At 36.5% G+C, this 23,701-nt stretch overlaps 1 pseudogene; it reads right to left on the bottom strand.

Annotated features, from left to right (window-relative positions):
- Positions 1 to 448: 448 nt before the first annotated feature.
- On the bottom strand, positions 449 to 19,543 carry LOC109081710 (annotated as a pseudogene).
- Positions 19,544 to 23,701: the final 4,158 nt, after the last annotated feature.

Genomic DNA, 23,701 nt, shown 5'->3' with positions numbered 1-23,701 from the left:
TATCTTGCTCCCTGAACAATGTGTGTGTGTGTGTGTGTGTGTGTGTGTGTGTGTGTGTGTGTGTGTGTGTGTGTGTGTGTGTGTGGAGGTGTAGGTATACGCACAGAAAAAAATTAATATAGAAATGCCCCGTGATGAAAGATTATGACTTGTACTTTTATATTTGGAAGCAAAAAACGTTCTCAACTTTTAAAGACAGAGCAGAGATACATAAATGTTCCTAAGAGGGGAAAAAGCTAGAGGAGGAAGTACAACTCATGCTGTATGAATAAAAAAAAATAATAATAAAAAATGCAATTAGGCTCCTTGTTACAAGCATGAGCATAATAACGATCCCCTGGTTTAAATGCATTAACAGTCTTGCTCGACTTCTAAAAGCATATGAAAGCATATATGACTGTTCAGAATCTATGATGCATGAAAAATAATTAAAGCAATTAACAACTCAAAATTACATGATATTTTGATGAATCACATATCAAATTTGCTGGCACTAAATCACCCTAAATTAACATTAAATTGACAGCTTTGCAAATGAAATGAGTAAATGTGCTGTAATTCTTTTAAAATATAGATTTAAACACATTGTTCTTTTCATCATTTACCTTCCTTTCAAATCCAAATCACATTAAAGAAGATATTTAGAAGAATGTCCAAGCTTCTCTTTTCCTTATAATGAAAGTGAATGGTGATCACGACTGTCCCTGGTCTCCATTCACTTTCATTAAAACAGCAGCTTTGGCATCCTGCTAAATATCTTCTTTTGTGTTCCACAAGAAAGTAAGTCATATGGGTTTGGAATGACATGAGAGTGAGTAAATGATGACAGAATGTTCATTTACAAGTAAAATATTCTTGTTAAAATATCTCAAATGTTTTGCTTATTATGAATGCAAATACACACACACATTATGTTAGGGTGGGGCGAGGGGGATGAAATGCGAAAGCCTGTTTTGTATCCAGGCGGTAATGACCTATATGGTCATAGACCCCAACTGATGGAGCGGTGAGTGGGTGGATGCAACTGCAGGGCAAAGGTCCGCAGATCACAAATGAGATAGAAGAAGGGGGAGATGTAGGCTCAGGTGGATGACGTCAGAGTGGTCTTGGCCTAGCAGGTCTGTCCCGCTGAGGTGTCGGGTCTGGACAGGCTCACACAGCCAACAGCTTGAGCAGCCACTGCACAAAGACCAGAGAAATGATTCAGGGAACGTGCTGTGCACATTATTAATGAATATACCCTTATATTATACATACATGGTATAGATATTTACGTAACCATAAACTGATAGTTCTCCTAAAAATCTTCATTCTATCATCATTTATTCACACTTATGTTAATCCAAATATGTGCGACTTTCTTTCTTCAGTGGAACATAAAAGATATTTTGGTGTCCACTTACTTTCATATTCAAAACATTTCTCAAAATATCATCTTTTGCGTTCTAAAGATGAAATAAAGTTATACAGCTTCGAAAATTACATGAGGGTGAGTAAATGGCAGAATTTTCATTTTTGTTCAAAATATCTCTTTAAATGTCACTATTAAAACCTTTTCTAGGTACTGAAGAAATTGAAATAGGAGTTTTTGTGGCTTTTTCATTTTTATTTATTTATTTAGCTAATTATTTCTAATTTAATTTAATATTAATAATATACATTTAAAATGACACTTCTTGTTTCCTGTACTTGTAATTGCCTTTAACTTTAATCTGGAAGAAACTTATATCAAATTTATCTTGAGTATAGCTGGACATACAGTGATGATTTTAAAAAGTGTTATTCATTTTAACATCAGTCAAAGGGAAATCAGAGATGGCTGTGGGAGAGACTGAAATAAATGAGCTGATTTTGACAAACAAGATCTTACAGCATTGATGCCCTTGTCCTTCACCTCTGGATTGGTCTCCGACTCAAAAAGATCTGAGGAGAAACAATTGGCAAGCTGAATTCTTCCAGTTAACATGTTTACAGACTCTCACATCTATGCTAATGACGTCATGAACATCTCGGCAGCTTTTAGGCATGCCAGTAAACAGCATGATGAGATGCAGTGATACGCAATTATATTTACTTTCACACTAGAAGCAGGTCGTGATAACCATATGTAAATGGGCATAACAAATACAATCTAACAAAAAATAATAAATAACTGGCTACCTATAATCAGATGACACTTTAAAAGGTACACCTTTCTGATAATAAGTAACACAAATCATAATTGATAGCATGAGTAGCGTTTTTGCATTAACAGATGATTTTCTCTCCAACCACTTTTGAATTCATACAAAGAGATGTATCTGGTTCATTTATCATTTTGCAGTGTGTGTGTGTGATATAAAGAGCGGCATTTCAGGGCTTAAAGGAATAGTTCACACAAAAATGAAAATTTACTGAAAATTTAATCAGGTCATTCAAGATGTAGATGAGTTTGTTTCCTAATCGGAACAAATTTGGAGAAATTTAGCATTACATCAACAGTTCCTCTGCAGTGAATGGGTGCCGTCAGAATGAGAGTCCAAACAGCTGATAAAAGCATCACAATAAGCTACATGACTCTAGTTGGTCAATTAATGTGAAGTAAAAAGCTGTGTGTTTTTAAGTTAATGTTTAGTAATTAGGGAATTTTTAATTTATTTGATCACTATAGTTATGGCCAAAATCCACAGTAACACTTTCTCCAGTGAAAATACCCACGCTCCTGTTGTTCTCTCACATCAAACTCTTCCGATATATTTGTTTAAAACTATTTCGATTTGTTTTCACTAATAAATTGTGCTTGATCTGTGCATATTTCTCTCCTGATTCAGATTATATATTTTTTTTTAACTGAAGGAAACAATATTATGGATAGTGGTCTCATATTTTAGCAGGAAGCAATGGTTTGAAGTTAAAAATGTCTTAATAATTGATTTATTTATTACAAACACTTCAAGCTATTCACTTTATAAGACATTCATCGATGGACTGGAATCGTGTGGATTACTTGTGAATTATTGTGATGCTTTTATTAGCTGTTTGAACTCTCATTATGACGGCACCCATTAACTGCAAAGGATCCATTGGTGAGAAAGTTATGTAATGCTTAATTTCTCCAAATCTGTTTCTATAAAGAAACAAACTCATGTACATCTTGGATGGCCTGAGGGTGCGTACATTTTCAGCAAATTTTCATTTTTGAGTGAACTAATCCTTTAAGCTTTATATTCTGTGTGTACTTTTCCTCACAAAGGCTTAATTGATCATAACATGGGTCCAACAAGATGCTCAGAGATTCTAGACCTGGACCTCCCACAGGATGGATCCATTGATTCACACTGTCTACAAGAAACTCTGACCCCTTCATCTGCATGTCACAGAAGAAATGGACTCCCTAGACTAGGCAATGTTTTTCCAGTGTTCTACTGACAAGTTTTGCTGAGTTTGTGCCCACTATAGCCACAGTGTCCTATTTTTGGCTGATAGGAGTGGAACCCGTGGCCTGCTGCAGCCGTAGCACATCTGACATGCTGTGTGTTTAGAGGGGCTCTTCTGCACAGCGCTGCTGTAATGCCTGCTTATTTCAGTTACTGTCACCTTCCCATACATTTGAACCTGTCTGGTCATTCTCCTCTGACCTCTCTGAATAACAAGGCATTTTTGTCCACAGCAATGCCACTCACTGGATGTTTTTTGTGTGTGTTTTTACACCATACTCTGCAGATTCTACAGACTGTTGTGCACAAAAATGCAGAGGATCAGCAGATTCTGAGAAATGAAAACCATTCTGTCTTGCACTAAAAATCATTTTATGGTCAAAGTCACTTAGATCATATTTCTTCCTCATTCTGACTTCTGGATTGAATGACAACTGATTATTTAAATGTGTGAATGCTTTTATGCATTGAATTGCTGTTGCATGATTGGCTGTTTGGATATTAAAAAGGTGTAGCTAATAAAATGACCACTGCATTTATATATTATAAAGGAACACCCACTGCCCTTGAAAAGTTTGGGGTTGGTAAGATTTTTAAATTCTTTTTGTAAAACAAGCCTCTTAGGCCACAATTATTTTATTTTGAAAGAGTAAAAAAGTAATACTGTGAAACATTTCTGCAATTTAAAAGAACGGTTTTCTATTTGAATATATTTAAAAATGTCATTTACACTTGTGACAGCAAAGCTAAATTTTTGGTAGCCATCATTACTCTAGTTATCAGTATGACACGATCCTTCAGAAATCATTCTAATATGCAGATTTGGTACTCAGGAAACATTTATTAATATTAGTATTTTTATCTTATTATTATCAATGATAAAAACAACTGTACTGCTTAATATTTTTGTGGAAACTGTAATATATATATATATATATATATATATATATATATATATATATTTTTTTTTTTCAGATTTCTTTGATGTATAGAAAGTTCAAATGAACAGCATTTATTTGAAACAGAATTCTTTTGTAACCTTCTAACTGTCTTTACTGTCACTTTTGATCAGCCTAACGCATCCTTGCTGAAAAAAAGCATTACTTTGAAACAAAAAATGGCCCCAAACCTCTGAAGTAGTGTATGCTGCATTTCAAATTAGGAATAATTCCAGAAAAAAAATTGTCCTAATGCTGAATAAGTTAAAAAACTATAAAATTTAGTCGGTATGCGTTTTGTGAACTGTTGATGAAGAATGGAAGTTTTGATACTTTGTTATTCTTCTAGTACATATAGAGGCTAATGAATCAGAAGTCTCAAACATTCACACAAAATAGCTTAGTTCTGCGTTGCTAAATAAGGATAGTGTTGCAAAAAATGGATCAGAAGAACTCTCTGGTCATGGACTTACCAAAGAGCACCTGCAGTCTGGCAACACAAGACACAAAGCCACAGAAAGGCAGGTATTGTTCACCAGCGCCAAACCTCTCCCACAACATCTGTACCACAACATTGTCACACTCCACACCTGAGGGCAGAAACAGACACAGCAGTGGGGGAGGAAACCTGAGTGCCTCAGAGGAGTGTATAGACTGTAACTTTCTCTTTGTATATTAACACAGGGTGTGGTGTTTTTGTAAATATGTGATCACCTGCGGCATTCAGAGCCAAACTGAGTTCAAACGGACTCATAGTTCCTGATGAATCCTCATCAAACTGGAAAAAGACAGACTGCGGCGGAAAAGAATTATGCATTGTAATATCAAGCAGTAGTTTCTCCATGTTTTCTTGAAAGGAAGCCAGTGTTTGGGATTTAGCTCCGATACGATACTGGCACAGAGCACTGATGCAAATGAGTTAATAAACAGGATAAACAACAACAGCAACAACATTCCAAGGTCTTTTGGTCTGTGCAAGACGACCTGATAATTGTCACAGCTCAGCGTCCTCACTGCTCTTTCTAACACTGTGTCAAAGCTGAGAGTGACCTTTTCATGCATGAGAACTAAGATACCTGCAGATTGCGTAGGGAGGTGAGCAGCTTCTCTGCTTGAGCTCTGTTCAGACGGCCTCTGCCACCAGTCTACACACAGCTGTTAAGAATATCAACCAAGAATGGAAGAAAAATACACATGCATTTTTTTGTTCCATGTGAAATAGTATGATACATATATATATATATATATTAATTTTGAGATTTTAGCCATCTTTAAGAAATGACTAAAAACTTATTTCTATTGGTATTATTTGATGTGAGAGTGGGAGTGTTTATGTGATGCTAGCATTCTCTATTCTTTTCTAGTCTATCTATCTTCTTGTTTTTCTATTTATTCATTATAAAAAGTGATCCTCTAACACTAGCATTCTCTATTCTTTTTCTATTCTTTTGACTTTTATTTTTTATAAAAAAAAGACCCTCTAACTTTAGTGTTCCCTATTGTTTTCTATTCTATCTACTTGTTTTTCTATATTTATTATTAAAAAAACCTTGCTATGTGTACTGCATTAGGCTAACTGATTTGTCACAGCACTTACATATTGCCCTTTTGTTGGTTTTGCTTGCTTCTATTGTCCTCATTTGTAAGTCGCTTTGGCTAAAAGGAGTCTGCTAAATGACTAGATGTGTGTGTGTGTGTGTGTGTGTGTGTATATAGCTACTGGGAGAAAGATACATCTTCTCCAAAGATGAGCTGTCTGCAGGTCTCCAGAGGAAGTTCATAGTCTTTTTCCAACACTAAAACACAATTAAAACAGAAACAAATGTGAACCAAAAGCAAACGTTTAGTGAGTCATGTATTATGACATGGTGACCCCTTTCAATAAAGCTTTACGCTACTGATATGGATGCTACTGTCATGTGTAAGTAATTTCATTATAAACAATAATGTATTATATAAACATTATTTATACAGTACTAGTAATTTTTATTTACACTTTTTAGTTTTAGTTTATTTTAATGTATAGCAACATGCTGCTGGAATTCATCTCACCGACTTAACTACTTTGTAAGAGAAGCTACATAATACTTCCACATTGTGGCCATTTGTGGTACAGCAAGTATGTTTGCTTAATGTTGTGAACAATCCCTGCGGTGACAGACAGTTAGTACTAAATGTGTTCATCCTGACCTGAGTTCACCAGATTCATAAACTGCACAGCATTCACTCTGTCATCCTGGAAAGTGAAAAACATAAAGACATATCTGGAAATGTTTGTTTTTTTCAACGATTCATCAGATGCCCACAAATCTTTTCCAGACTAGAATGTGACTGGAAGGGACTGAGATGCTTACTGATCCAGCCTTTTCATCAAACCACTTCTGCACTCTAAACAGATCCTCTGGTAAAACTGGCTTTGACATCACCATCTATGGAACAACAAGCACACACACACACACACACACACACACACACACACACACACACACACACACACACACACACCACACACACACACACACACACACACACACACACACACACACACACACACACACACACACACACATAAATGGTGAGAGTAATATAAAATAAAAATATTGTATTTACACATACAGATGGTTGTTCTTCTTTCTCATTTCGGTCAGTATATGTCTTACCACAGAGTAGTTGTTGGTGCAGGGGAAATCCTGGAACCTATAAAGCAGATTTGAAACTTTTATATGATTAACCGCTGGACGGACTTACTGTAAACAGCACTGTGTCAAAATCACAATGCAGAACAGATAGAAATGAGATGTTTTTCATTCTGTGTACCCCTGTATGTTGCCGGTTTTGGTGTAAACACGGCACAAACATGATTTTGACCACGTTATTGGTTTTGTTTTTTATAAATGTATCTTGTTTTTGAACTCCCCTCATGTATACTCCCCCTGCTGGTTGGGCCTGTAGGTGGAGGCTACGATGACATAACTGCTGGGCTCTAGGTGCACCTTCCGCCACACGCTCCTAATGCTGCGGTACTTTCCAGAGCGAGCAACTGGACGGTTGTTGGAAAAGAACTGCTGATCAAGAGATCCTGGTTTGTCCTGCAGCTAAGGGGAGAGAAGATGTGAAAGTGTGTTTGTATTTTAATAGCGTCATGTATCAAGAAATGTTTTAGATAAGTGTTTAAGACCGTGAGTCTGTATTTTAATGCTGCTAGCTGATATTCATTCAGCTGCTCACCTCAAGGGGAACCTGAAAAAGAGAATGAAGAGGTAAGACAATAGAGAGAAAAAAGGGCTAAATAAATTTGCAATAAAAAAAAAAAACTGATCTCAAGGGGAACCTGAAAAAGAGAATGAAGAGGTAAGACAATAGAGAGAAAAAAAGAAAAAAAAAAAAAAAAAAAGCTGAAAGGTTATAAATTTGCAAAAAAAAAAAAATGGAGCTAATTGTCATTTTTCAATTAAATAATTTTTATTTTATTATTAAAATATTTTTATTAGCCTTCACACAAAACACAACATGTAACAGTATTTGTATGTGCCTAAATGATATTTTGTATATTTTTGTATATACTGTACATACACACACAGTATATACTTTTTTTAAATGTCTTTGTAAGACGTCTCTTATGCTCACAAAGGCTGCATTTATATAATTTAAAATACAGTTAAAACAGTAATATTGGGAAGTATTATTACAATTTAAAATAGCATATGACACTGTTTTCTATTTCAGTATATTTTAAAGTGTAATTTAATCCTATGATGGTAAAGCTGAATTTTCCGCAGCCATTACTCATTTGCATCACTCTATACATGAATAATGATTAATTTAATGACTTTGCATCATAAAGTATGAAAATACATTACTATGATACTATAGACATATTATAGGCCTGGCTGAAAGTGCACCTCTCAGTTTTATATAATATGTAACAGGGGATCCTAATCTCTCACCTTGTAGATGTGAAATGCGATGTAGAGAAAGTGGACTTTATCTTTTTGTCTGCGGTATTTCTGGAGAAGCTCCACCAGTACCGTGCACTTCTTCTTTTTCTCTCCCTGTTTCTCAGTCTTGCTTATAGGAGCCACCACAACACCTTCTTCATCGTCTTCTCCATCTACTTCCTCCCCTTCCTCATCCTCTCCATAATCATATTCATCCACGTCTTTCTCAGACAGAATCATTTGGAACTGAGGATTTTTCCAGAAAGATCCTGCAGGATTGAATAAGAGGAATAAGTGACGAGGAAGCACGCTAAGGAAGCAGAGGAAGTAGTTACATTGTAAAAAGATTTTTAGAGCAAATAAATAATAGTGAAAAATAACCACACTTCTACTTTATTACTGTCTGAGTGTATAATATTTTCTATATTATATAAATCAGACATATTCATTAACAAACATGCAATTACTGGGGTAACGTCGGCTGCCCCCTGCAGAGCACATTGGGACCCAGGTGCCTTGATGTGAGCTCAGTGTCCAGGACGGGGTGGCCGTGTCATCACTCGCCTCCCCCGACATAGAGTCCGGATTCACACTGCACATTTCCACTGTATTAAACAGCCGGCAAAAGTCCTCTATTCCAATCCTAAAAAACATAAATGCTTAAGAATTCCAGACACAGGCAGATTTAAAGGGATAGTTCACCCCAAAATGAACATCTTGTCACCATTAACTCACCCTCAAGCTGTTCCAAACCTTTCTTCTGTTCCAAAAGAGTTTCTTTCTTCTGTTGAGCACATAAGAAGATATTTTGAAGAATGTTGGTAACCAAACAGTTTATAGTAGCCATGGAAATCATTGGTTAATGGTAACTGTTTGGTTACATTTTTCAAAATATATTCTTTTGTGTTCAACAGAAGAAGAAAAAATTCATGCAGGTTTGGAAAAACTAAATGATGACAGAATTTTCATTTTTGGGTGAGCTATTCCTTTAACTAAATGGCCTATTATAGGATGCGCTGACTGCAGTTGCAGTTATTATTAGTAGTAGTATTAGCAGTGTTATATAATTCTTGGCATTTAATTGATTCCTGTTTGGCAAGTGCTCAACAATAGCAAGAGACAGAGATAGAGATGTGTGTGTGTGTGAGGAGATCACTCCCATGATAAAATCAATGGTGTTGTCAACACTTGAAGCACCAGTTGCGTCTTCAACTGATGAGCAGCCTGTTTTTATTTTTAGAATGCTGCAGAGCTACTAAAGCCACTTTATTTATTACAGTTTTCTGATATTAAATGTTTTCATATACAAATAATAATTTTTCTATGCATGTCCCAAGGTAAAATTCTGATTGTGTGAGTTGTGTGAGAATTGTGTACAGTGGACATTTACCTACCAGAATTCTCCATCTTCAACTTTGGCCAACTCAAGTCTGGCCTTCTGAGCATTATCTATAAAATCCCAGTCTTGACACCTGCACACACACAAACACAAATGTGCAGTCTTTAGCAGCCCTGAGATGCAACTCGGAGATGGTAAGAAAAAGTAGCTGTTGAGGTCTTTCTCACTTGTCACTCCAGGGTCCACAGTACTCAACAAACCCCCAGGGGTTACGCAGCCTCAGCAGTAAGACCTCTTCAGACGCCTTCTGGACCTACACACACACAAACAGAGCATGTGAGAACATATGTGGTGTATATTAGGCTCTCAAGGGTACTAACACGCAGAGATGTTTGCCAAAAGCTGTTAAAATCACTAGTTGGATGACTCTCTGACTTTATATTAAAGTGTCCCTTTTTAAGTATAATTATACATGTAAGTACTGAGTAATATTAATTAAAGGAATACTCCATCCCAAAATAATTTTTTTTTGTCATTAATCACTTACTCCCATGTTGTTCCAAACCCGTAAAAGCTTTGTTCGTCTTCAGAACACAATTTAAGATATTTTGGATGAAAACCGGGAGGCTTGAGACTGTCCCATAGACTGCCAAATAAATAACAGTGTCAAGGTCCAGAAAAAGTATAAAAAGCATCGTCAGAATACTCCATCTGCCATCAGTGATTCAACTGTAACATTATGAAGTGCCGAGAATACTTTTTGTACACGAAGAAAACAAAAATAACAACTTTATTTACAGTACGCAGGCGTCTTACACTCTTCTGTATCAGCCTCGCCACAAAGATAAATTTTTTACGTGTATTTATGCTTTGGTTTGAAAGCAAACAGCATATCGGTGCAGCGCGGCTGACACAGAAGTGTGTACGCCATCTGCGTACTGCTCAGAATTGCCAAAATGGCACTACACTGATTTGGAGAGACACAGAGGAGAGGAATTGTTGAATAAAGTCGCTATATTTGTTTTCTTCATCTACAAAAAGTATTCTCGTCCCTTCATAATGTTACAGTTGAATCACTGATGGCAGATGGAGTATTCTGACGATGCTTTTTATACTTTCCTGGACCTTGACACTGTTATTTACTTGGCAGTCTATGGGACAGTCACAAGCCTCCTGGTTTTCATCCAAAATCTTAAATTGTGCTCTGAAGACGAACAAAGCTTTTACGGGTTTGGAACGATATGGGGGTAAGTGATTTGTGTTTAGATTTTGATCATGGGGATAAAAGATTATTGACAAAATTTTCATTTTGGGGAAGAGTAACCCTTTAAGAACATGTACTTACTATAGGGTTAGAATCAGGAATAGGGTTTGGTTTTGGATTAGTTGCATGTAATTTTGTATGATTTACTATATTAAAGAACACTGTAATATAAAGTAATGTATTTTTGTATGATTTACTATATTAAAGAACAATGTGATTTATGTGTTTTTGTGTATTATATGTGTGTATTATATTCATACCTTATCTGTATCAGTGATGGCATAGGCATGACCTTTGATAAGACCCTCTGATGTCACACTGCCAATCTCCTTCACACTTGCAGCCTGCACTCAAAACACAACGTATGCGTGTTTAATATGTATATAGTCATGTATACTTGTACTGTATGCATCTTTTATGCTCACTGAGGCCACATTAGAAAGTAAAAGTAGAAACACTAATATTGTGAAATATTATGACAATTTAACATAAGTGTTTTCTGTTATAATACATTTAAAAGCATAATTTAATTCTGAAGTTTCAGAAGCCATTACTCCAGTCTTTAGTATCTCATGATACTTTAAAAATCATTCAAATATGCTGGTTATTATTATTTTCAATTTTGATAGCAGTTGTGCTGCTTAATATTTTGTGGAAACAGTGATGAACAGAAAGTTCAAAAAACAACATTTATGTGAAATAGGAATGTTTTGTCATATTATAAATGTCTTTAATGTCACTGTTGATTAACTCGATGCATCCTTGCTGGATTAAAGTATTAATTTCTTTAAAACTAAAAGAGAAAATCTTACTGACCCCAAACATTTAAAAGGTAGTGGATGTGTGTGTGTATGTCGCTGTGCCTGTGTGAATATGAGTCTATACCTGTATGAAGCAGCTGAGCAGACTGCTCCTGGCCAGGGCAGCTGTGATGGCTCTCCAGAGCATGCGTGGGGGCCGAGAAGACACGTGGAGGGAGTAGGCAATGCCCCCCGTAAAATCCTCCATTCCTTCTGAGACAATTCCCCCCTTCAGACTGCCATAAGAGCCAATCAGCCTTTAAGAACAGACAGGCACACACACACAAATATTACTAATGGGCTTCTATTGATTCCACATTAATTATTCTACATCTGTAAATTGCATTTGATAATTTTTCACAACTGGATGTTTTTTCCAAAAATATCAGTCTTTAAATAACACAAAAGGAACAATGGCCTTCACGTGAGTGGTGTCACTAATGAACAGTCACACACCCACACAGTCAAGGACACATATGCTGGAACTGACTTGGCATAAGCTTTCTCCACCAGGGCGCTCCAGAACTCGTTGGTGGTGCGAGAGTAGCTGAAAAGCAGACGGCCCTCTCTCACAGGCAACCTGTCATCCACTACCACCTCCACCCACTCACCATACTGCCAGAACTACACCACACACACACGGAGAAAGAGAGAGAGAGAGAGAGAGAGAGAGAGAGAGAGAGAGAACAGGGTTATATTTGCTCTGTCCAAGCATATTTTGGTGTTGATGCACCCAAAAAAAGTAGACTGTTTTACAGTTCTGTATCTGTCACAGTTTTGCAACATTTTGACCAGTATGTTACCTCTGTTTGAAAGGGGTCAATGTACTTGATGTACATTATATGAAAATATGTAAAAAAGAATTTGAGGGAAAAAAATTGGGCTTGGTAAGTGTTTTTTTTAAATAATATTTTTTTAATATTATTATTATTAGTATTGTTGACACACACACACACACACACACACACACACACACACACACACACACATATATATATATATACATATATATATATCTATAGACATATATATATTTGTGTGTAAAAGTTTTTGTGAAATTGTTTTTTTCTTATTTTTTGCATGTTTGTCACACTTTAATGTTTCAGATCTTATGTTTCAGATCATCAAACAAATTTAAATACACAAGTAAAACACAACATGCAGTTTTTAAATTAAGGTTTTTATTATTAAGGGTAAACAAAATCCAAAACTACATGGCCTTGTGTGAAGAAATGTTTGTCCCCTAAACCTAATAACTGGTTGGGCCGCCCTTAGCAGCAACAACTGCAATCAAGCGTTTGCAATCAAAAAAAAAAAAAAAAAAAAAAAAAAAAATCAGGGAGGGGGGCAACACCTTTTTCACACCACTGTGTATATACATATATACATATATATATGTGCACCAATTGTATTTCAATAGATATTCTATGACTTAGACCAAAAAAAAAATATAAAAAAATATATATATATATATCTTATGTTCACCAAAGCTGTATTACTTGCTCAAAATATTAACATTTAAATTAATGGTTTTATAATTCAATATATTTAAAAAAATTACTCCAGTCTTCAGTGTCACATGATCCTTCAGAAATCATTTTAATATGCTGATTTGGTGCTCAAGAAACATTTCTTTTTATTATCATTGTTAAAAACAGTTGTGCTGATTAATACTTTTGTGGGAACCATGGTATATAAATTTTTTTTAGGATTGTTTGATGAATAGAATGTTCAAAAGGACAGTATTTATTTGAAATAGAAATCTTTTGTAACATTAGAAATGTCCCCTTTTGATCAAATTAATGCATGCTTGCTGAATAAAAATATTAATTTCTTTCAAATGGTAGTGCACTTTAATTTAGCTAAGAGTCATAGAGGCACAGCAGCAAAACGGTGAAAAATAGTCATGGAAATCTAAATGATGACTGTTTTGATGTAAAACACTTACATACATATTATTAAAGTAATGAAAAACTGCATGAATGACCCCTTAAATGTGAATTTGAAAGACTTTATGTGATATTAGACAGGCAGGTATGGACCTGTTGGCCTGCATGTAGCACGTGTATGTCCATGTGTCTGTGTCCATGTCCTTGGGCTACAGTAACGATAGACATTTCAGGAATCGTCCACCAATCAACACCAATTTCTCTCCTGTCACTCAGTTTTTGATGTGTCTTCTTTCTTTCCTGTCCTCTCTAACCCTCCTGGATCAGGTCAAGTCATGTTGCACATACCTGTTTAGCCTCTGAATGTAGTACTATGGCAGGCAGAAGGAAATGATATGATGAGGATGGCATAACAATTACATAACGCTGAGCAACCTTCCATAAGAGCTTTTCAGTGCTAATATGTTTTGATTGTTTAATTAACTGTGCCATTATCACACAAGTTTAACCTCAGTTTGTAACCACACACACAAGCCACGAGAGCTGTAGTGGCTTGTTTTGGTGCATGCTTTGTCAAGGTGAACTCTTTGAAACAAAAAGAATTGCAGTAATAATTACACCCGCAGTGGTTCATTCATCACTTTCCTGCTTCAGGAACAGGCGAGTGAAATGTGTAGTTTATTTATCATATATACCACATATTTTTTTTATTTCATTTTTTTTTTTTTTTTTTTTCTACATGAAGTTAAATTTGAAGTTAAATTTGTCAGTAAACGTATCTATTAAAATAGAAAAAATCATATAAAACTTAATTTAGCCTAAAGCCTCCTGTAATTTGCACTCTATATAGACTTGTGTTGTGACTGACGGGATTAATGTACAAACTCCACCCACCTTCACTTCTTTCAGTAAACCAGTTCACTTTCATGTTGTCTTGAGTCTCACAGTGGGCCTCTTTTTTCAGGCTATAAGCACATCTTTCTTTTTTAAGTGTATCTCTCTGGTGGTTCCTGCCTGACAGGATTCCTGAGAGGTGGACAAAATAAAGACTATTCTGGTCTTATCTGTGTTTTTTTCTTAGTAATTGTGGAATATGTGTAGGCAAGCACTGATACGTGAGAGTTTGCAACTCCAAGATAATTTTAAGAGGTGTGGTCATTCCAAACTTTGGATTTAATTGACCGGCATGGTTTTAATCAGATCATTAGTGGACTGAGCGAATGGTACTGTAGCTAGAGGGTGAAAGCTGATTTTTATAAGCAGTCTGCAACAAATATACAACATGGGAACAAACAGAAACGCAATGTTCCTTCTCTGTGAATGAAAAACAGACAGCTGAATTATTATAATTTCTGTCAAGGTGGTGCGTGTTTAAAGGGGGAGGGGCATGCAGATGTACATGTCATAGGGACAAAAGGAATATGACAGGAGCTGTTTCTGGAATGAGCCTCAGCTGTTAAGGATGGTAAGGTCCAAGACTGATTCTAATTACCATTTCCTTGGACGTACTATATTGGACGTATATATATGTATGGGTTCTTTCATGCTTTCTCTATACACATTGTATTAACTAACTTCAGTTTAATTTAAGATTAAACAGCAATTGTGGATGAAAAACATGACATATTTTATTATTTCTAAAGAATAACCTCATATATTCATAAGTGTCTTGTTTTTAATCTAGGATTCCTGTTCCCCCTTACCCTAAAACGAAAGATGCCAGCGTAGGATTCACTCAGGCTTTGTCCAGATGGAACCACTTTCACAAACAGAGGCGGGTGCATTGTGAGACAGGACAGTGCTGCCAGCAGCCAGCAGTTACCTGCAGCAGGAAATGATAACAGGCGAAACAACACATCAATTCCATCAATATTTATGACAGAAGACCACAGCCTTAAACACAAAGTGGAAATCCAGGCTTTGAAGAAGCAGGAGACACACAGTCTGTCTCATGCACAGTGACATTCCTCTGTAACAGGTAACAGCTGTTCGTTTGCCTCGTGTGGGGGAAACAGAAATGGATTCGGCATGACAACACTTCATAAAAAACATACTTAACATGGCAGCTCCCATAGGAATGACACCAAACAGAGCTCTACAATGGAATACGTCCAATTAATCTTCAGACCACAAGAAAAAGGGCTGGATACGTTAATGTGGAAAGTCACTTGAAAACAAACAATTAAAATTTCTGCTTGAAGTGCAAAGAATAAAGCATTATTTGGGTAGATTTCCATTCAAATGAGATTATTTACATGCGTTTGTTATTCTAGTGATGCATTGCGATGTTCATATATTATTTAGAGGGGTCATCCAAATCCTTAGTGGCAAATGCACCCTTCATGATTTAAGCAAAGCATCTGCCTGCTTTGATGCAAGAGGCCCAAAGTTCTTTGCATGTGTGTTTCACCAACACAAGAAAACTCAAAAAAAAAAAAGTCAGAAATGTTGGATTTCGCAATAAATGATAGCCAGATGTTGCCGTGACAAGGATATTGTTTGGTATTTCAACTCAAGTATCTAAGGATACCCCTTAAATGGTATTGTGTCCTTGGGGATATACAAAAAGGGAGTTAGCCCTTTCCAGAAAATTAACGATTAATTACCATTTAAAGATCATGTGTGAACAGGACCTTTTGGGAAATATTGGTAAATCCATTCTGGCAGTTTGCTGGAATGAGAAGTTATGGTAAATTACAGTTTTGATGCTTTATGTGAACAAACATAAGACTGCTGGTATGAGCATGTACAAGGTTTGGACACATTGACGTAACAAGTCTGAATTAGGCCAATCATAAAGTTCTGACTCTGTAAAAAATGCAAGCGCAATGATCAAATGTGTCAGTTTGCATGTTTACATAGAAAAACAATGGAAAAGAAGCAGAGTGGAATGCAAAAACATGTTAAGGCTCTCATATAGAATGTGCTTTGGTGTTTAAAAACTTGAGATGCATGCAGGGTTCTGTGTGAAGAAGTACATGTTTGTTTGTGTTTTTTTTTTTTTTTTTTTGTTTTTTTTTTTTTTGTGTGTGTGTGTTTCAGTGTTCCCTGTTTTTTGTGTGTGTTTTCTGTTTCACTTTTGACATATGCTTCCAAACAAATGTGACCTCTCCAGGGTGCAGCCTTCCAAGTATAAGACAGCAATTAAATTAAAATTAAAGCGCTTTTGTGCAGATTAAGAGGACGGTGCAGAATTTAAAGGTCATTTCTGATTATTGGCATCACAGAGTTTATCTCTATTTTGGAGTTGATGGCATCTTAACAGTAATTAGCCATTTTTTTTTTATTTACAAAGGTTAACGTGGGAAGTGGCTAATGAGTGAGTTGGCCTAATTTCTAAGAAAATCAATTTTGCAATGTAATATGCTTTTTTTTTTTTATTTACAAAGGTTAACGTATGTGCATATCTTTTACACGTTACTTTGTAAATACAAACTGTAAATGAATAAACTGAAAATGAAAGCAATATTTTTTTAAAGTAACTGTATGATCTTAAGTTTTTGAGTTATTTGATAATAGTCATGAATTACTATTAGCTTTTTTTCTTAGTGAACTTTTTTTTGGTTTTTTATATTCTTTTGTGTAATGGTTTTGGTTTTTTTATCATGCTGCGTATTTTTGGTGTTTTTTAGATTGTTAAGTGCTTTATTTATTTTTTTTTTTTTTTTTTTACGGATTTAAGCTTATTTCTGTAACAAAGACTTTTACATCATATTGACTTAATGTAAATTATAATTTCACCTGATATATTGTATACCTTGTTGATATGAGTTGAAAAGGCACAGATTTCTGGTCTGGTGTTGATAAAGGGGAACTTGTCCCTTTCTCATGGGACTTTGGGGGTACGAAAGACAAAAAAAGGTTGGGAAATGCCAAACTATAGAATACAACAGAGCGTGTAAACGTTGAATATCTCGCCAGCACTGCACATCAACAAAAACACTTTCCATCAACACCAAATCAACGCCATATGTAGAGAGGGAGCAAGAGGGGTAAGTCAAAACAATAAAACAATACCCGCTGTGCACAATAATTGATATTCTTAAGGTGGGTGGAAATGGGGGACAGGAGAGGGAGGGGTGTACAGATGATGCCAATCCCACCTCTCACTCCCTCTTTCTTCCCTCTGCTTTCATCTCTCCCTGTTTCTAGTACATTTGTCGTGTTTTTGATGTGAGTGGCCTGTGGCGGCTCCATGTTGCATCTCTCAGCAGGGACTCTGCAGGAGGCCCTGAGATCAGCGCAGTGGCTCGCGGCTACAGGGGCAGAATGGGGATAGTACATTAAGCATGATGAGGAAGATCTGGGAGGAAGAAGATGGGGGGGAAGGGAATCTGCATGATAAGGAGAGGAAGAGTGGGAGCATTGCCAAAGACAGTTATTTCACTGATAGCGCTCATGCCTTGAGGGTGCTTTCGGGTGATTTGGTTTCTGAGAGGTGCAGTAAGGCATTATCCCATTATCCTGGCATAAAATATGAACAACCATGCGCTAACACGGGCATACACTCACCCAGCTGGCCCTGGCAGATATCGGTGGTGCCCATGGTGCCCTCAACAAAGACAGCATTACTTGTGATTTCCTGAAGAGGGGGAGAGGTGGGGCAGGAAAATGGGTGTGAGCCAAAAACAATTTGCAAGTACATGTGATGGACTGATGAGGACATCGGAAAACACATGCATGTGTACAAGAAATATACAGGTATAGGGTCGGTCTGTCTATCTTAAAGTGATAATCCACCTTAAAATGAAAAATCATTTACTCGCCCTCATGCCATTTCAAACCTGTACGATTTTTTTCTTCTTCTGTGGAACACAAAAGATGATATTTTGAAGAATATCTAAACAGCTTTGGTTCCCTTCGACTTCCATTGAATTTTCTGTCCATACAGTTGAAGTCAACGAGAACCAGAACTGTTTAGCTGACAGCATTCTTCAAAATATCTTCTTTTGTGTTCAGCAGAAGAAAAAAATGCATAAAGGTTTTTTTTTTGTTTTTCTGTAGATAAAGTTGGGTGGACAATCCCTTTAAATATTCTCACTGCACACTTGGATATTTATCAAAATATCTTCTTTTGTGTTCAGCAGAAGAAAAAAATGCATAAAGGTTGGTGGGTGCATAAATTATGAAATGAATTAATGTTTTGTATGTTTTTTTTTGTCTTCATCCAGTCTCATTTTATGTGTAATGTAATTTTACTTGAATCCACCTTTTCTGATATTCTTCAACTGTAATTAAATAACAAAAAATAAATAAAGACTGTTGAATAGTTATTTTCTGGTTTTATTTATCTTTTTTTTTATAAATTTAAATAAATAAAGTTTCTTTCAAATATTGTATGTAGGATGTGACTGCTGATGAATGTTATTATACATTTTTATCAATTACATTTGCTGTAAATTAATGGTATACAATCCAAACCTGTAACATATCTATCTATCTATCTATCTATCTATCTATCTATCTATCTATCTATCTATTTCTGATGAATGTTATTATGAAACAATAAGTTATTTATGAATCAAATTATGCTAATGACAATATATATTTCTATCTATCTATATGAAACAAAAAGTCCATCTGAAATTAAATTAATATATATATATATATATATATATATATATATATATATTGAAATTAAATTATGCTAATGACAAAACAGACTATTCTCAAAGTAGTGAAGCAGGATCCACAGGAATACCGAGGGAGCTTTGGTTCGCTGCAAACACCGTGTCTGAGAACAGAACTGCAGATTTGAGGCACTTCTGCAGCAGGACGTCATAGTCTTGATCTTTGAATTTAACCGGATTGTCAAAGGAGCCTAACTCAGACATCTCTACAGATCAGTAGGGAGGATCAGATGTGCTAGTACTGTAAGCCTGTGCTGAAGTTTTTAAGCTTTAGAAAAGTTTGGAGCAGCAGCACATCCCATCCTATTCCCACCCTCTCAAGTTCACTGCCCCTGGGAGGCATAGAAACTTGAGACGTGTCTGATAATGTCCGACTAGCTGGCTATCTGGACTGCTAACCGATCTACATCTTACTCGAGTCTTACTGCTAATATTTAGATAAGTTAATTGTCTGTTATTAGCAAACGAACGCTTCGATACCAAAAAAATAAGAAAAAGAAAATAATGTAGGTGTTGCTGAATCTCTAACGTCCTTTAAAAATATATATTCGTACATTTATACACCAGGGAATTTAAATTCAACAAAAATCAACATATGTTATGCCTATGTGTGTGTGTGTGTGTGTGTGTGTGTGTGTGTGAAATAACACATTTACCACTAGATGGCGCTGCGATGTCACTACCTCAGATTTAGTTCTACTCAGTTGTGGATTTTAAATTAGATAAACACATGAATTCCAATTTCTTCCCAGTTATGTTTTACTCACTGGATAATCAACGACACTCTTTTCTATAAAAAAAGCACAACTACAGGGTCGAAAATTGCTCATTGCTAGGACATAATATCCAATAAAAAGTAGATTAAACAATAAATTATATTTTATATTTTACTTGTACTTTGTCGTTTAAAGTTTAAAGTGGTTTATAACACAAATATTGTCATATAATGACGTTTTACATATTTCTGTAACGAGATTTGACAAACAGCATTGTCAGAAACCGAAGGCAACTACCTCTAAGATGAGTTTTAGAGATAACTAAGAAAATATATTTATCACTACAATGGTTATTTCTGGGTATAGATGGAGTCATGCATCAAAAACTATTAATACAAATATATTTCTTTTATTTAGACATTACCACTGCTCTGTCAGATGCCATTTTTATTCTTTCCACTAACCAAACCACACACAGCATTATAGAACATCATATATATTTTAGAAACTTTCAAACACACTAATATTAAGATTAACCTGAAGATAAACATAAATGAACACATTTGTACAAATCAAATCACCTGACCTTGAAACTTTGCCTTTCTTTCACTAGCTGGCCACGCTTTGCTAAAGACATTCAGACAAGCTTACAGGGGCTAAATAAACACAGCTCATAATGAGACGGATGTGAACGATTGCTCATGATTAACTCTGTTATTGATGCCCATGTTCTGTAGGCTACATATGGTCTTTCAGTTAGGAGAGGATTATGTGGTAACGACAAAGGTCGCTGACCCGCCCAGAACATTATCACACTCCCGGCACGTCCACGACCCCTACTGCTCCCACAACCCAAACCCAGAGCCTATCTGCTCACAGGCATCAATTAACACCAGTCGGTTCCCAGGCACTGCTGTGGTGCCCAATGCAAGGATGCATTAGAATTGGATGAAAGAAGGTCAGGAGGTCAAGAATAGAAAGACAATTACTCTATATCATGCTATTTAACTATCCTGCCTCAATACGTGGCACTCTATTTAACCATCTCTAACTCTTTACATTTGTGTCACCCTGCTACTCTCTCTCTCTCTATTTAAACACATACATATGTAGAAAGAACTTGTGTCCAAATGCTATTCAATCACATAATGCACTCTATGCATAATGCACATCTACACTACTTTCCTTCTTTTCCCAGTCTATGTTCTTAGACACTGCATTCTGTGCAAGAAACTGAAAAGGTGTTGTTTTCTGAGGGGCGAAGGACGAGTCAGTTAACTCATGTAAGTATGGGTTGATCCCTCAGGACAGGTCACAGCATTGGGAACATGACAACGAGACCCACAAGCTCTTCTTTGGAGTAAAGGCTAGTTCAACCAGTCTGTCTGTCTAGCCTCAGATGGCTGTTTTGACCTGTATCTCACTCATTGTGTGAGAGTAGAGGTCGCCAGGTGCTGTGTGATTCACCACCCCCACCCACCTTCTCAGTATCACATACAGCCCGTTTGGGAGGTTATTAAGGAGTGGCATAGAATTGTTGTATGTGTGTGAAAACTTATGTGGGAAGGCAGAGGTGTTGCGCAGGTTTCCTGTCACCTAATTTGACCTTATTGTGCCACATTTGTGCCGGAGCTATAAATCCTTGTATAAATAACTTCATAAAAAATAAGCATTTCAATGTAATGATCTTTGAGCCACTTCTTCATCACTCTTGCTTTGTGACATGGTGCTCCATCATGCTGGAAAATGCACAGATCACTAAACTGCTCATGGATCTTTGAAAGAAGTCGCTCTTGCAGGACGTTTTTGAGACCATTCTTTATTCATGGCAGTGTTTTTGGGCAGAATTATGAGAGACCCAGTCTCTTGGTTGAAAAGCAACCCCACGCATGGATGGTCTCAGGATGCTTCACTGTTGGCACAACACAGGACTCATGGTAGCGTTCACCTTTTCTTCTCCGAACAATCGCTTTTCCAGATGTCCCAAACAGTCGAAAGGGAGCCTCTTCAGAGAAAATAACTTTGCACCAGTCTTCTGCTGTCCAATCTTTTTACTTCCTGCAGAATTTCAGTCTGTCCTTGACGTTTTTCTTGGAGAGAAGTGGCTTCTTTCCTCACACCAGGCCGTTGTCTAAAAGTCTTGGCCTCACTGTGCATGCAGATGCTCTCACACCAACCTGCTGCCGTTCCTGAGCAAGCTCTGCTCTGCTGGAGACACGATTTCAGCTGACTCCTCAGGAGGAGATGGTCCTGGCGCTTGCTGGACATTCTGGGACGTCCTGAAGACTTCTTCACTGCAGTTGAAGCGCTCTCCTTGAAGTTCTTGATGATCCGGTAAATGGTTCTTTCAGGTGCAATAATATTTGTAGCAATTTCGTTGCATGTGAGGCCATTTTGATGTAAAGTGATGATGGCTGCACGTGTTTCTTTGGAGGTAACTGTTGCTAACAAGAACACAATGATTGGAAGCACTTCTTTCCTCCTTTTGTAGCAATCAGTCTGCTCTTACAGTCTAATTAGTATGATAGTGATTTTACCTGACTAGTACTCATTCACACTTTCACATGTGCTGCTGATATGATTAGCCAATTAATGTTAGCTGGTTATTTTGTGTCAGAATAAAAAAAACAGTAACATTTTTGTGAATTTTTTGGCCAATGAAGCTTTTAGCAATTATTTCAAATGCATCTGATCACTCTACACAATAAACTAGAATGAATGAAAACCACAGCAGCTTAAGCAGCAAACTCTGCGAAACACAAAATTTATGTCCTTGCCAAAACTTTTGGCCATGACTGTATATAAATTTTGTCAATTCATTTTCAGGTTCAAACATTTTAGTGCACTTTGTTTGCTGTTGGTGGCCAAACACCACTGATTTTTAAGTGTTGTTATCAATCTTAACATTTTTATGTTCTTTTTGTTAAGTTATTTTCAACAATACATTTGTACAAATTCCCCACTGAAAATATAATAGCATACTGGTTCATGATGTTGAGTAATGACGTTATTTTCACTTTTGAGAAAACTGTCCCTCTAAAATCTGGTTTCTTCAAACTTATCAAAACAGCTGCATATTTTGTTTTGGTAGAAAATTAATTGTGGATTTGGTTGGAAATCATCACATTATAATGAAAACATGAAATGCCAAACCACTTCCACCACAGCCGCTGGGAATGTTATTGAGTATCAGTCGTAACAGGATTATCACTGTGTTTTTTGTGGTGAGATGGGTCATGTTTAAACCCATATTTGTGGCATCTCCCTCCATGGCACTGTGGAATTGTCACCTGTTCATCCAGCACAGACTGTTTGTTGACAGCTGGACCGTGGTCTTCCTCTCCCATGCAAGGCCACTAACACATCACTGTGGCAGGGGGTTAATTTTAGGGTTCAGGTTTCTCTCAGTGGTCTTTGCGGAAGTAAGGAGGAACATTACCATTACCAGGAGGAGGAGGCGGAGGAGGAGGAGGAGGAGGAGGAGGAGGAGGAGGAGGAGGAGGAGGATGGTATTGGATGCAGGCTTGGGAACGAGGATAAAGAAACATTAGAGAGCTTTTCTGTGGTTTATCTCGTTCACACAACCTTCCAGTTTCACTGATACTATCACAGCAGAAATGGTCCTGTAGCAATAAAGATGAGGAATTCAGTGGCACTTCTTAATAAAATTTATTTTGTGTAATTAATTGGCTTTTAAAATAATTATTAAAATTAATAATTATAAGAATATACCATATACCAGTTCATATATACTGTCTCTATTAAGCTTGG

This window comes from Cyprinus carpio, chromosome A18 (assembly GCF_018340385.1).
Source record: "Cyprinus carpio isolate SPL01 chromosome A18, ASM1834038v1, whole genome shotgun sequence".
In the NCBI taxonomy this organism is placed as follows: domain Eukaryota; kingdom Metazoa; phylum Chordata; class Actinopteri; order Cypriniformes; family Cyprinidae; genus Cyprinus; species Cyprinus carpio.
Note: the sequence above shows the minus strand (reverse complement) of the source record. Positions and strands in the feature narration are given on the sequence as shown.